We start from the raw sequence: 13,580 nt of genomic DNA, 5'->3' as shown, positions 1-13,580 counted from the left end.
GCCACAGTTTCTTGTGCTGAGAGAGGACAAAATGTCCCATGGTGCTGTTTGAGGCATCTGTGTTTTCACAGCTGCAAGAACAGAAATATATTATGAGTCCTAATTATATTAATTGAAGAAGTGCTGCTGTTTGTGTGAACATTCACGGAGAGGAATACAGATTTTTTCCCCCATTGTTTTACTTGCAGACAGAACCTGTAACCAAGTCTGCAATACCAGGCCATGAATGCTGGGATTTCTGAAATACAGCAAAATACCTGCTGGTCTTTAGAAATATGTCTTAAAAATACATTCCCTGGAAGCAATGTTCCTCTTTTCCAGAGGGACTCCCTGGAGACTTTGACACTTTAAATCTGTTTGCTTTCTCTAGCATCTCTAACTTAAGCCACGCTCAGATCCTTTTTGCGCCTCTGCTGCTTTGCTCCTTTTTCTTCCTTCCCAGATTGCAGGGCCTTGCAGCTACCAGCTGCAATAAGGACCAGCACTGGAGGGCCAAAGTCCTTTACCCCGCAGTGCTCTTGCTGTGCTTATGGGAGGGCAGCTACTGGCAGCGTTAATGGGAATGACAGACTCCCTCTCAACACAAGTGCTCTATTTATGGGCTGTTAAGGACTCCGGCAATAATGCAGAGTTCTGGATGTCTCCTTATGAAGGCTGCAGAAAGAATTGTCTTTCCTGCTTTATGGCTTACAACCAAAGCAGCTATTGTGGGATGGAGACTGTTAGAAATACGAGGATACCTGTGCCAGCTTCTGTCCTGTGTTGATGCAATTGGCTTGGCTGTTGTTAGCACTGAGCATCTGCAGAACAGTGCTCATCTGGTCTAGCCTAGACATTCACATTTTCTAGATTCACTTGACAGCAGCCAAATGTTGCCCTTCTTTCCTTGAGATTTATTTCTCCCTCTCTGCTTAGCAGCTTACATTTTCCAAACACAGCCTTCCTCCCAAATTGGCTGGGAGATTTATAAGCAGTTGCAGAGCCGCATCCTCTTCTGCTCTGAGCATCAGGATACTTAACGCAAAAGGGCTGGAGCAAGTAGAGGGGTGTGCATCTCAAATCTGAAACAGAATCTGAGATGTGGACTCCCCAGAATCAAGTACAGGGGCACAGTCTCTTCCCCAGTCCCACTGACCTCACTATTTCTGAATCATAGCAGGGCTCTGTTGGCTTTATTGGGCCACCTGGGCAAGTTGTATATCATATGGTTCTCTACAGAGAGAAAATGAGGACAAAGTCTTCATCAGCGTGATCTTGGTGAGAGAGTGGTTGGAAGAAGATCAGGTTTAGGCCTCAGCCCTACCACAGCATTGCGGTATGACCCTATGCAAGTCACTTTGTGTTAATGCGTTTCTGTCAAAGGTAGGAGAAGGATTTTCCCTGTGTCATCATCATTTATATGGGCTGGACACCAGTCATGCCCACCTCATTGGTTCTGCAAGACCTGAATGTGGGATACACATACTAGCCTTGCTAGGAAGCCAAGGAGCAGGGAGCAAGATGTTATCCTATGCATTGTCCTACCTTGCTGCACTTCTTGCACTCAGGTTTCCCTTGTTTTACTGCTGTTTGGATGCCCAAAGATTTGAATCTTTCCATCTTTCAGCCTGATACTTTCTGAGCAAATGCAATCTAACACTTACAGCAGGCTTCCTCAAGCACAATGTGCTGTACTTCCCTCCCAGTACAAGCTGTATCTATTGGTTCTAAACTGCAATAACGACTATCTTTAATCATCTTTCTCATTCAGCTTGTAATAGACAGCTTTACCACAGAAGATGAACTTGAGAATTTTCCTAGCCCACATCTGGTATGATCCAGGCTGGTTTCTCTTTCCTATCCCCTTATAATAATTAGTCGGTGGTGAAACCTGAGTAGAAGTCGTCTGGCCTCAGAAAGCTGATATTTGCTTCCTCTGACAGATGAAAACAGGAGAGTGGGTGAAAAGCACCGGGTCACACTGCCCTCACAAGACAGAAACAGCAGCTAATCTTCATCCTGAAATATCACTTGGAAGGTCTGAGCTTTCAGGGTGGGATGTGTTGGTGATCTTGGAAAGAGTTCCTGCCTACTGAATCAGCGACAAAACAGTCCAACACAGCACGTGATGAATGTCTGTTTCCACCATCTGCTTTCTATTGCCAGATCTTTAGGTGTGGTACTTAAGTGGCAATATTAGTGGTAAGTGGATGATTGGACAGGGTGATCTTAGAGGTCTTTTCTAATCTTAATGATTCTACAGTTCTATGATCTTCACCAAAAAACCATCACAAAGCCTTCCACACCCTAGTGGCATGTTTTCCAGGCAGTCTTGCCCTGCTCCTGCAGCCTGGAAGACCCAGAAGGGTGGTGAAATGAAGGAAGGAGAAGAAAACTGGGTGCTGTTCAGGAGCAAATGGTCTTGTTTTGATGCCAGAGCTGCTTGTAAACCTGCAGCCTTCATGTACCTGCAATCAAAGGATTGCCTGGAGCTGGTGGGAACTGCTGGCCACAAAACTGTCTCGTTTCATTGAAAATCACATGTGGACAGACAAACTGTCCCCTGCACCTGCAGCTTTCTGGGCTCTGGGGATTGCACCTGGCTATGGGAACATTACAAGAGTGTGGCTAAGAGCTTTCACATGGGCTGCGTAGTCCTTTTACTCCTTTGTTTTCTATGGGTTCACCTGTGGGTGAGCTGAGCAGTGTGTTGTTTGACAGAGATTGCTTCTGGCACACTGAAACTGGCATTTGTCCTTGTTGGACCCAGCAGATGTGTGTAAAGTGCTCGTGCAGCAGGGCTGGGAGCATTAACACAGCTGGCAGTCAGGACCTGCAGTGCTGGAGCCACAGGGCTCTGCTCCAAGCAGCAGCAAAAGGAGCCAGAGAGCATTTTGAGAAGGGTCTGAATGCTGCTTCCCCAGCAGCAGCAGCGCTGCCTACCACAGTAACGTTTGCAGAAAGGAAAAGACAGGAGAAAATGGGAGCCTGGGGAGATTTTGCACCTGAAGTCATTGTGTGCTTCCCTGCTGGGTGAATCACCCTCAGGTGTCCAACCCTGCTGGTTTCTGGGTGTCTTGAGGAGCTGAGAAGGGCAGATAAGGCTTCAGCAGGTGTCAGAAGCTGATACTTCATTGAGAATCCCTTCTCTACATAAACCAAAAGCTGTTCTGCTCCAAATCTTACCGCTTTCCTCCTCTAATAAAACACCTAAACAGCCAAATGCCTTTTGTTATTTATATTCAGAGTCTGTAGCTGTCCTTGAGTGTTTAAAGCAGGCTGAGAAATCCATTTCTTTGCATGGTAGAGTCATGTTTTTGTGTGAGCTGTCTGCTCTCAGGCCTGATTGCTGCTCAGTGGGTTTTGCAGTGACTCCGGTTTCTTTTAGTAGCTGCAGGAGGATTTGGGGACCTGAGGCTCCAGCCTGGTGCGCTTCATGGGTTGGGTTTTCTGACTTGCCCCTCTATGAGCTGCATTGCTATGTTATTCCTGTGGTCTTTCATCTCTGCTCTGCGTGATGTCCTGATTGCACTGTCATATCTTAATGTTGCAGGGAGCTCAAAGTGTTACAGGATGGAAGCAGGGCACAATTTATGTTTAGTATTTTCTCAGTGAAATCAACAGCTTCCCTGGCTGCATCCCTAGTCTCGATGTTGATATGTTTTTCTGTGCTCCTGGGTAAGAGCAGAACCTTGTATAATAGCCAGCACTGAGATGGCTTATGGACCAGCCTGTTTAACCAATTATAGGCTGAGCAAATTAAAAACAAATGACGGCAAGCAGAAGATGTGTTAGCTGGCACTCTCTCTAAGGCATTTATTTCTTTGAATAGCTCCCTAAGAAGGCGCCAGCTATTTTCTCCATCCTTTACATTGACTTCCTTCATTTCAGCTGGACATTCTATAGAGATTTTGCCACCCCAAGAGATGCTCCTCCTCCCCAGGTTTTCCCTTCTGCCTGTATTAGAGAGCTTCCAGCCCACCCCAGGTGCTGTCTTTCAGATCCAAGCCTCAGTACTGGGTGAATAAAATTTTGCAGCAGACCCATAAATCTACATGTAATGTCTTCCCTGAATCCTACCAGGTTTTACTGCAGGTTTTATTAATGCTTTCAAACACACATGCCGCTTGTGATATAACCAGCCCATCAAGTGTTATCCGGGGAAATTTTATTGGATTAATTTTTGTTTTTATTTCCATTCCTCCTGCAGCCAAGCCCTGCTTTCTTCTGCTGCTCCCTCCCCACACAGGCACAGCTGCTCGAGCATTAGAGACAACTTTATGTTGCCCATAAAACTGTCTCGCTGTCAGCTCAGTCCATTGGCTGCTATTTCTATTCTCTGGTCATTCAGCTAACTGGAGGCTCGGAGCAAGGTGCAGAGCAGGAGGGTTTATAACCAAGCAGATGAGCTAGAGAGGCTCAAAATGCAATGAACTGAGTTTTGCAGAAGGGCTCTGAGCAAGGTGCATAGAGACTGTGTCACACCTAAGGTGCCACGTGGGCAGATGGTGGAAGGGATGGGCACATCTCATTTCCTAAGTCACAACAACCTCTTTTCACTGAGTAAACCCAAAACACCAGAAAACAGCACTTGCGCTGAGCCAAGGCTGAGCTGCTTCCTCGGATGCAGGGATGTTGCTGTGGACAGGGGATAAATGGCTCTATCTGAAATAGTCATGGATTTCCAGGTATTGATCTCAGACCTGGGAAACGTGCTTGAGTGGTTAAAAGGTATAAACTGCTTTAAATTAATCATTGATTTAATCTGCCTTCCCACGAGATGGGATAACCATGCTATTGAATCAGGAATAAGCTCCAGTTGCAGACAGAACTGTAAGAGGAATGCGTGTATTCAGTGCTTTGGCTTCTTGCTCTTTCTGTGAGATATATACCATTTCACACTGAGATGAGTAGGTGTTGTACGGTTCCCAGCAGCGAGCAAAAAATCTGCAAGGAAAGAATGAGTGCATTTTCAATCCTCACAGCATCAAATCACACTCATTCAGAAACGCAGAGGAGCCAACAGAAGATTTCTCCCAGGTGAGATAGGGATGGGGGGGGGAAATGTTTCCCTTTGATCTTTACTAAATGGGGTTAAATGCGAAAAATGCCTCCCTGATACACTCAGGCATAAGTTAGGATCAGCTTCCTCCTGGGTAAGCTGATGTTAAAAGGCTGGAGATAGAGATGTGGGGCTTTTAAGGAGGAGAGAGGCCTTGGGGAAGATGCTCAGAGCAGCTGATGAGCAGTTTCCCTGTGCCCCTGCAGACACCTCTCCTGTTATAGAGAAATAAATGGGCATCTGTAAGAACATGGAGTGGAACCTTGTGATTAGAGGAGACCATCTTACTGCTTTCAGATGGTCTCAGAAACACCAGTCCAAGCTGTTTCTTGTTGTTATTTGTTTGTCTTCCTCTTCTTCAGTCCTACTGTTTGCATCTCTGATTACAACAGCTGATGTGGTGGTGGATGGGGTGATGAAGAAGGGATGTCTGGCTCTGCTCCCACCTGTGTCACTGCTGGAGCCATCAGGAAAGATCTCCTGTAAGCCAACATCAGCTTATAATGATGCTTTGATTTCTCAACTCCACAAGTCTAGTTAATAAAGGATGTGAAATTGGAATTTCACGTTGTCCTGGTGCTGAAGTTTAGGTGAGAGCCCAGTGCTTAATTTCTTACCTGGTCTTAACCAGTCTATTGAGTGTGGGAGTTTGTAGGGTCTTGACAATGGTAAAGGCACCATGTAGGCTCAGCTTACCAGCTTATATGTGTGGTCCACATGTGGGATGGGAAAAGGAAAATGCAATTCTAGTGACCCCTAAACCTAACAAACCATTAAAGCCTATCTACAAAATGATCTGACATCCTACCCCTTCAGTTGTCTACCCAACTGCAGTGGCTGGATTTCTCTTAACTGTTTGTAGCTGTCATGGGGTCTTTTCCCCCTCTGGATCATGCTTTTGAAGGCAAAGAAACATCTATCACATACAGCTGATCTTAAACCTGTGGGAAGCAGTTGCTCCCTATAGGCTGGTGTGTGCCTATATCTGCCATAGATAAATACAGCATTTCTGACCTGTTGTGACTGAGAGTTGAATTCATCCAGACAGCAGACGTTTTGAGGGTGAGGGGAACCTGTTTGCTGTGTTTCTTGATGACATTGAGGTGGTGGTGTAGAAACTGAGAGGCAGAAAGATTGACTGTATTATGAGAGCGACTTGTGGCAGAGCTAATGGGTCAGAGTCAAGTGCTTTAACCAGATGCTTCCCCAGGCTCTATGTAAAATAAAACTTGTGCAAGCACAATGATGCTAGGAAATGTTTGACGTGATGACCTTATAATAACTTCATTTAAGGGTGTGATTAATGATCTGCGCTTTGCCATGTTGTAACTTGATATCCCATATGGTGTCCGTGAACATCTGCTCTCTACCAGAGGGTAAACATTCACAAGGCAGCATCCTACAGACCTTGTTCACAGTTCACCCAAATCACTGCAGCCTCTTCCATGAAGTGATGCGGGATCTGTCTAAAGCACAGAAGGATCCAAACAGTCTCCCTGGCTTTCTTGTTATGCACCCTGCTGTTGACGAAATAGGATATGCTTTGAAAAGGTTTCACATGGGGACAAGTAAGGACTCCCAACTCTGACCTTTGATTTTCATAGGAGTCTTGTTTATTTCGCTGCTCTGTTAAGGACTTGTGAAGCTTTCTGCTGTTGCACTGTAGATTGAACCACGAGAGACCCAGCAGATTTTACAAGGCAGAAAAACTTTCCAGACATCTCACCTGTGTCCAAGGTGTAAAATACCTTGGAGAGACCATGAACAGTTTTCAGCACTGGCTGTATTTCCAGGTCTTATTTATCACAGTAGATGTGTACAGCCTCAGCCTTTGGGTTAAAAATGCTGGGTGAGAAACAAGGGCATGAGTGCCCCAGGTAGTGTTGGTCTGATCAAGGACATGACTCTCCTCCAGAGAGAAACACCATCTGTTGACAACATTCAGCCTGACATTCCTCAAAGTTATATTTTTCAGGAATCAAACTGGCTGCAGTATTGTGATGATAATCCACATCTCTTGTGGTCTGGTGTGCTGCAAGCTGACCGCCAGGTAGTTATAACAGGCAGAAATTAAGTCTCCTCTTGTTGGCCCATAGAGTTAGATTAAATCTGTTTTTGGGCTTCATATCCACAACAGCTTGAACAGGAAAGCCACTGAACCATCACTTCTGGTCTTTTTTGCCTCTTCCTGATCAACTCATTGGCCTGTTCTGCCCAGTAGAGACAGCCACGTGCAACAGGAGAACGAACTGCTGCTGGGATAATAAGGCCATACAACTTCAGGCCAGCTCTTCCAGTGAAGCTTCTTGTTAATTAGTTTACCAGCGGGAACCTTTGAGAATTAAACACAGGAGACATAATCTCTCTGAAAGCTAATTACAAATATTTGCCCCTTGCTGATAAGTGACCTGCTAATTTCCTCCTGTTTGAGAAAGCTTCATTAAAAATTACTGTACTGTTTGTGTAACAGAAGAGTTGCTAGCACAGATGTTTCCCCAACAAGGGTGCTGCCAACTAATTTTCTTCAACTCTCAGCATTTTCAGAGGTCTTCATAGGAAGGAGAAATTGGTTTGAATATCTGTAAGATAGATGTGGTACTTTAGGTCATGGGCTAATGGGCAATATTAGTGGTAGGTGGATGGTTGGACTGAATCTTCAATGTCTTTTCTAACCCTCTTGATTCTATAAAGGCTTTTTAAACTTTATTTAAAGGGAGAAAGACTCCCAGACAGGGAGTCTGTTGCAGAGTGGGGATTTGAAGCCACTTCTCTGGAGCCATAATGAAGCACTTAGATTGCCTTAGCATTCAGAAGGTTGGGATAGGGGTGTCACAGAGACCCCTGCTCTGAAGGGCTTTGGTGTGGGGATGGGAACACCTGCTAACAGATCTGGGAACAGCAGGTCCAGCTGCTTTAGGTCATGGAGACTGTGGTGTGCATGATGAGAAAGCTTATGGGTAGAGCATAATGGAAGTATGAACTATCCCTGCTGAGCTGTAGAGAGTATCCTGTCATGGCTAAGCATGGGGCATGGCTGCCAAGTCTCTTCTATTCAGAATCAGCAAGAGCTTCAACACTGGTGAGATGGGACCAGACCACACATCTACCTTCCTTATATTGTTCTGCCTCAGTGGCTGGAATAGCAGAGCCTTACAGTATGAGGATCATGGCAAGCCAAGAGCAAGCTTTCCCCTTCTGGCCATTGCCAGCACTCACAAAAGTAGGGACCTTGTAAGCCCAGAGCTGCAGGTGCCTTCTGTGTCTGACGGGTCCAGCTGTGTCTCTTTGCTGGCTCTGAATATGTTAATACTGTTGTACTCCATGGCAGAGTCCTGTGATTTTAATTACATGCTGGACAAAGAGCTGCCTCCTCTGGGGGTTTAAATCTCCTGCACAGCAATTTCACAGCAGCCTCTGAGAATGATAAACACTAATCTGCTTTTTTTGTCTCCTCCTTTCTGTACGTGATATTACAGACAGGTAAATGCTGCTGCAGAAATTGGCCTTGCCCTCTTCTGGATTTCAGGGGCACTGAACCAATGAGCCAAAGCTGGATCCTGCAGCCTGCCAGGTTGACAGGGCCACATATGTGAAACACAGAACTGTTTCTTCAGTGGAGCCCTATATATGCCATATTTCTGCAAAGCCTTCCCCTTTTTATTGGGTTTATGGCCCATTAAGTTGAAAGTGTGATGGAGAGTCACGCAATAGCCAGCGATAACCTGAAGGAAGCAGCCTGCTTCATCTCGGCCTCGTGCAATTAGGGAATGGCTCACAGGTCATTTGGTATTAATTGACCCCATTAGAAGCTTGAGCACTTTTTGATTGCTGTTATACAACGTGATAGCAGGGGACTTGAATCAATGACCCCAGTAGGCTCCTTCCGTCCGACAGCCTCTCTTGAATGGATATGGTTTATGGGGCCATTCCCATAGGGCTCTGTGGGGCTGTGCCAGGAGTTCAGCACTCCAGTTTTTACCCAGCATCAGTCAGTGAGCACTCGAGTAGTGCCAAGCAGCGGTGTCCTCTTCTATCACTTTCTGGCTCGGGTTGAGTGCACTGAGCCATTCTGAAGCTTGCATTGCAGGGCCAGGGAATGCCTATAAGAGATGCTGCATCTCTGGAATGAGATTTCCCTGTTATTTCCTTTAAGAAGGCTGGGCAATGTGTCTGACCAGCGCTGTTCTCCTGGTACCCCCTGCCCTCAGCTAAGCCCAGGGGTGTGCTGGCAGCACTGCCCCGGGCAGGGAGAAGGCAGATCTTCCCACCTTAGAAGGACTGATCCCCGCTTCTGTAAAGCTTGTTTTTGCCTCGATTTCAAGGCCAACCTGTGAGGTGGGATGCAATAGAAAATGCTGCTTTATTAAGAATGTGCAAGCTGGAGTAGTGCCTGGAGAACAGAGAGAAGTGTGTGTGTTTGTTCCTCTTCAGCAGTTTCTCCTTTGACCTTTGTTTTTCTCCATCTCTGTGCTATCTTTCCTCCTTCTCTCGATAGAGAGAGAGCATGAAAGCAATCATTTTAAAAAGGAGAGAATGAATCATGTTTGATTCGGGTATGTTTTTTTTTCCTGCAATAAGCTGAAGAAGAGCCTTTGTTGAGTTGCTGCTGGCAGCATCCAGGCTGCTTACAGCAGTGTGGGCACAGATGAGGGCATGTGAGTGTCTGCACAGCTGAGGAAGGACGATCTATGCTCTGTGCAGCTCACAGCACGCAGCCTGATTTCCTTCCGTGGGTACCAGTTCTGCAGGCTGGCTAGTTTATTAACGTGGGAGCCAAGATGCTGGCTGTGCTCTCAACAGGGTGTAGCATATTTGCAGGGAGATGCCAGCAGTATCTTTGGGTGTACACAAGGTCTGATAGCCGTGTTAGCTTTGCATCTGAAGATGCTCTTTGAATTCATTACCTCTTAAACCCTGAGCATTCCCACCTCTCAGATGCTCAGCACCCTTTTGCCTTCTCCAAGCCAGGAGTTACCCCTGCATCCCTCCAGGATGCTCAGCACCTGATACCAGCTATTTGTTCCATTCGCAAAGCGCGCTTCCAGCCTTTAGCGTTTAAGTGGCCCCTGCGCAGCGAGCACAACCTTCCCAAATCTCGGTAGGACCAGGGCTCGGGGCTGCCCCTAGCGGGGTGCAACCTTCCTCTGCTGGGGAAAAAGGGGCTGTTCTGCTTCGGGCACCTCCGGCTGCTGAAGGGGCGGAGGCTGCAGCCTTCAAGTAGGAAAGGGAGAATAAAAAGGAGGCAGGGGGGAGAGGCGGAGAGGCTGCTGGACGGCGGGCGGGGCTGGGGAGGAAGGGGAGGCAGCGACGATGCGGAGCTGCGGTTGAGCCCCTCCTGCGGACGGAGGGGAGCGGGCAATATGCGGCCGGGCTCGTAGGGCACCTGCTGAGCTCTCACCCAGCAAAGTTTCCCAGGGTTTGGGGAGAAGGAGGAAGGCGATATGGGAGAACCTGCTGCCCCCATCCCGGCCCCGCCGGGACCCGCTGTGGCTTCGGTGCTGCTGTCTGAAGGCTGAACGGGACCCCCGAGGAACCTCCAGGTAACCGTCCCAGCTGGAGTCCCAGCTCCCCATTGCCCCGCAAGGACTTTCCCAAGCACTTTGCCTAGGGAAAAGTCTCATGCTTCCTCTAAAGGCTTCTGCTGCGTGCGTTTGTGAATCCGTGTGCGTGCAGGGGGCGGCTGGATCTGTCTGTCTGTCTGTCTGGATTGCTGTGTGCTTCTCTGCCCCTTTGGAAAGGGTTTCCTTGGGGTCTGTTCTGCTGGGGTGGAAGGTTGACAGCTCCATCCCCTTTGCTACAACTAAGAGGGAATCGTGCATGCAGCTGGTGTGGCTTTAAGCTATGGCCATAAAACGCTGCCTGGATATGTCAGAATGTCCTCAGAGCTTTAGGAACTCGCAGAGCTATGAATAAAACCCTCTGTTTGGCCCCACGAGGATATAGGGAGGGATGAATATTCCCCTAGAAGGAATCACTCTATCATCTGGATTTCTAGTTTTGATATGCAGCTTTTTTTTCTTCTTCTTTCTTTTTCTATTTCACTCTCCCTGGTTACAATGCTTGACTCTAATGCATTTCAAGCTGAGATGTTGTTTGGAGTAGAACCCCAGATTCTAACTGATAAGGAAAGGATGAGGTTCACAAAGCCCCCAGATGAACTTGTCCTAAAGGAAAAGAAGTTCGTCATTCTGGACAGGATAATGGAAAGAAAGCTGGTTATTTTGGAACTGGTTGATTTGGCTGAAGTGGAAGCAGGAAGGTAAAGCTGCCAGATTTCCTCTGGTAAGATAACAGTGAGGGCAAACCCCCATCAGTGGGTTCCTATGATTGTACGGGGGAGGAGGGGACACTCTTTCTCCACTGTATCAATCTGAGATCTAGAAGGTGACAGGATTCAACTGTGGCCATCAACACACTTTGACAGGCAGAGGAACTGAGCTGCCAAGGGCTGTGCTGGTTGCTATAAATGTAGCCTTGATAACAGCCAGAAACCAGCATGGCCCCTTTGGAGTAGCCACAGGTGACAGCTGTTGTGTGATGGGTTTTTTTTTTACCCATCCCATTAGAGCCCAGATAGCTCACTTGGGAGATATTCACACAGGAACCAGGAGGAAGCAAACCCTGTGGAGTGAGTCTGTGATGTGATTTAGAGTGTGTGAATGCTGAACCAGAAGCTGCCTTGCTGGTGAAAGGGGCAAAAATGGTGCTCTAGCTTACGGCCGTGTGCTGAGGTTCCCAAGCAGAATAAAAGGATGCTGCTGGAGAAACACATTCGTTGTTAGTCTGTCTGATGGAGAAAATGCCTTTCTTCTTTCTCACATCTTCACTTCTGAAATGTTTTTACCTGCAGACTCTCCCCCAGCTTAGGAGGAGCCGCATCCTTCAGCATTGCCCATCCCTGTCAGCTCCAGGTGATGTCTCACTGAGCAGGAACTTCACTTGAAAGTTCACTGCTGTGCTTCTATTCAGCTTCAAACAAAAGCCTGAGCAGGGGCAATGAGATACAACACTGGAGACAGCAGCAGAGAGCTCGGCCTCAGCTGGAGGTATGGGAAAATGTGGATACCCTGGGAAACATGTGGGAAATGGCCGGCTGATCCCACTGGCATGTTGATGGGAAAGGGTCTCTATTTCCTTATTCATTTTTCTGTTATTGGTGTTTTGTTTGCTTGTTTTTAATGTAGTGGCTGCTGAGTGTTAATAACACAGCAGTGATTTGGGGCTCTCGTATTAGAAACCTGCATGGTATCAGTTTTCTCCCTGCAGTCTTTATGAATGTGATTTGACAGCAGAGGAGGAAAGAAGCTACGGAGCCAGGCAGGGAAGTATGAGAGAGATGAGAGAGCAGGCTGCTGTTGTTTGCAATGAGGCTGGAATGAGAACAGCCCTCCTGCCTGTAAATTCAAAGGCACCAGCAGCAAACTGCTGGCAATTTGGCTTCTGAAAAGTTGGCTCCCATCATGTCCAGTAACCTCTTCCATGGACAGGCTGCTAATGTCAGTGAAGGATATGTGTTCCTGCCTTTGGTCCTAGAAAAGTGTAGATTCCCACACAGGCTCTCCTCTAACTTTATTTTCTCATTTGCTGTGATCCCGCATCCAGGAGCTGGTGGTGCTCCTGCAGGAAAACTACATCAGTTTGGCTTTACACTTGCTGGAGCAGACAGACTACGTGGCCCCTTCTACATGATCTCCTGTGATCACACCCATTGCCATGTGATGCATGGCAGAAAGAGCAAAGGGCCTTCATGTGCTTGGATTCAGTTGGGCTTCATCCACATGGATGGCTAAGGTCATTGGGTCAGGGAGAGCACAGATCTGAGAGCAGGCTTAGATTTGTACTTTGATGTTGATACCAGCAAACATGGAGAAGAGCTGGTCCCTTTGAATGGTGGTGGAGAGCTGCTTTTGATTTCTTGCTGTAACATTTGTGTGCTCTTTTCTTCCTCTGTAGGGATTTCAAAGGAGCAGAAGACCAGAAATAGCCTTCTCAGCATTGTATGTACCCTGTAAGGACTGAAGTGACCTCCAAGACTCACCTCAACATGTTCAGTGAAAAGAGCAGCGCCTCTCTGACCCAGAAACCCAGCCAGAAAAAGACACGACCTCAGGGCCTCCCCTCCCCTGCCCTCTGCTGTGCGTGTGGACTTTGCATCATGCTGGCAGGGATCAACATCACTCTAGTGGGAGCATTTGCATTCGGGACCTTCCTCCCCGTGAACAACCCTCCCATCATCATCGGACCCATCTTGCTGGTGGTGGCCTTCACGTTCTTCGGTGCCTGCTGCATCTGCAGCCGGAGGCCACCTGCTCATGGGGCCAGAAAATCCAAACCGGGTTCCAACATCGGTCTCATCAAACCCGGCAACACTGCCTTTGAAATTGAAACTAGTGAGCACACGGTGCAGGATACCACTGCTGTTCAGCTGAGCCCCACCAATTCCCCCATCTCCTCGAAAAAGTCCACGCCAGTCCATGAGAATGCAAAGGCTTGCAAGCTCTTCACCATGGAAGGCAATGGGCCAGTGGCCAAGTACACA

At 47.5% G+C, this 13,580-nt stretch overlaps 1 long non-coding RNA gene across 1 annotated transcript; it reads left to right on the top strand.

Moving 5' to 3' along the window:
* Positions 1-10,296: 10,296 nt before the first annotated feature.
* LOC107317631 lies at positions 10,297-13,204 on the top strand. Its single transcript, XR_001556946.2, has 3 exons — positions 10,297-10,581; positions 11,892-12,087; positions 12,995-13,204. It is a non-coding gene; the product is annotated as an uncharacterized LOC107317631 (long non-coding RNA).
* Positions 13,205-13,580: the final 376 nt, after the last annotated feature.

The sequence above is a fragment of the Coturnix japonica genome, chromosome 8 (assembly GCF_001577835.2).
Source record: "Coturnix japonica isolate 7356 chromosome 8, Coturnix japonica 2.1, whole genome shotgun sequence".
In the NCBI taxonomy this organism is placed as follows: Eukaryota; Metazoa; Chordata; class Aves; order Galliformes; family Phasianidae; genus Coturnix; species Coturnix japonica.
The sequence above is the reverse complement of the archived record's forward strand: the minus strand, read 5'-3'. Positions and strand labels throughout refer to the sequence as shown.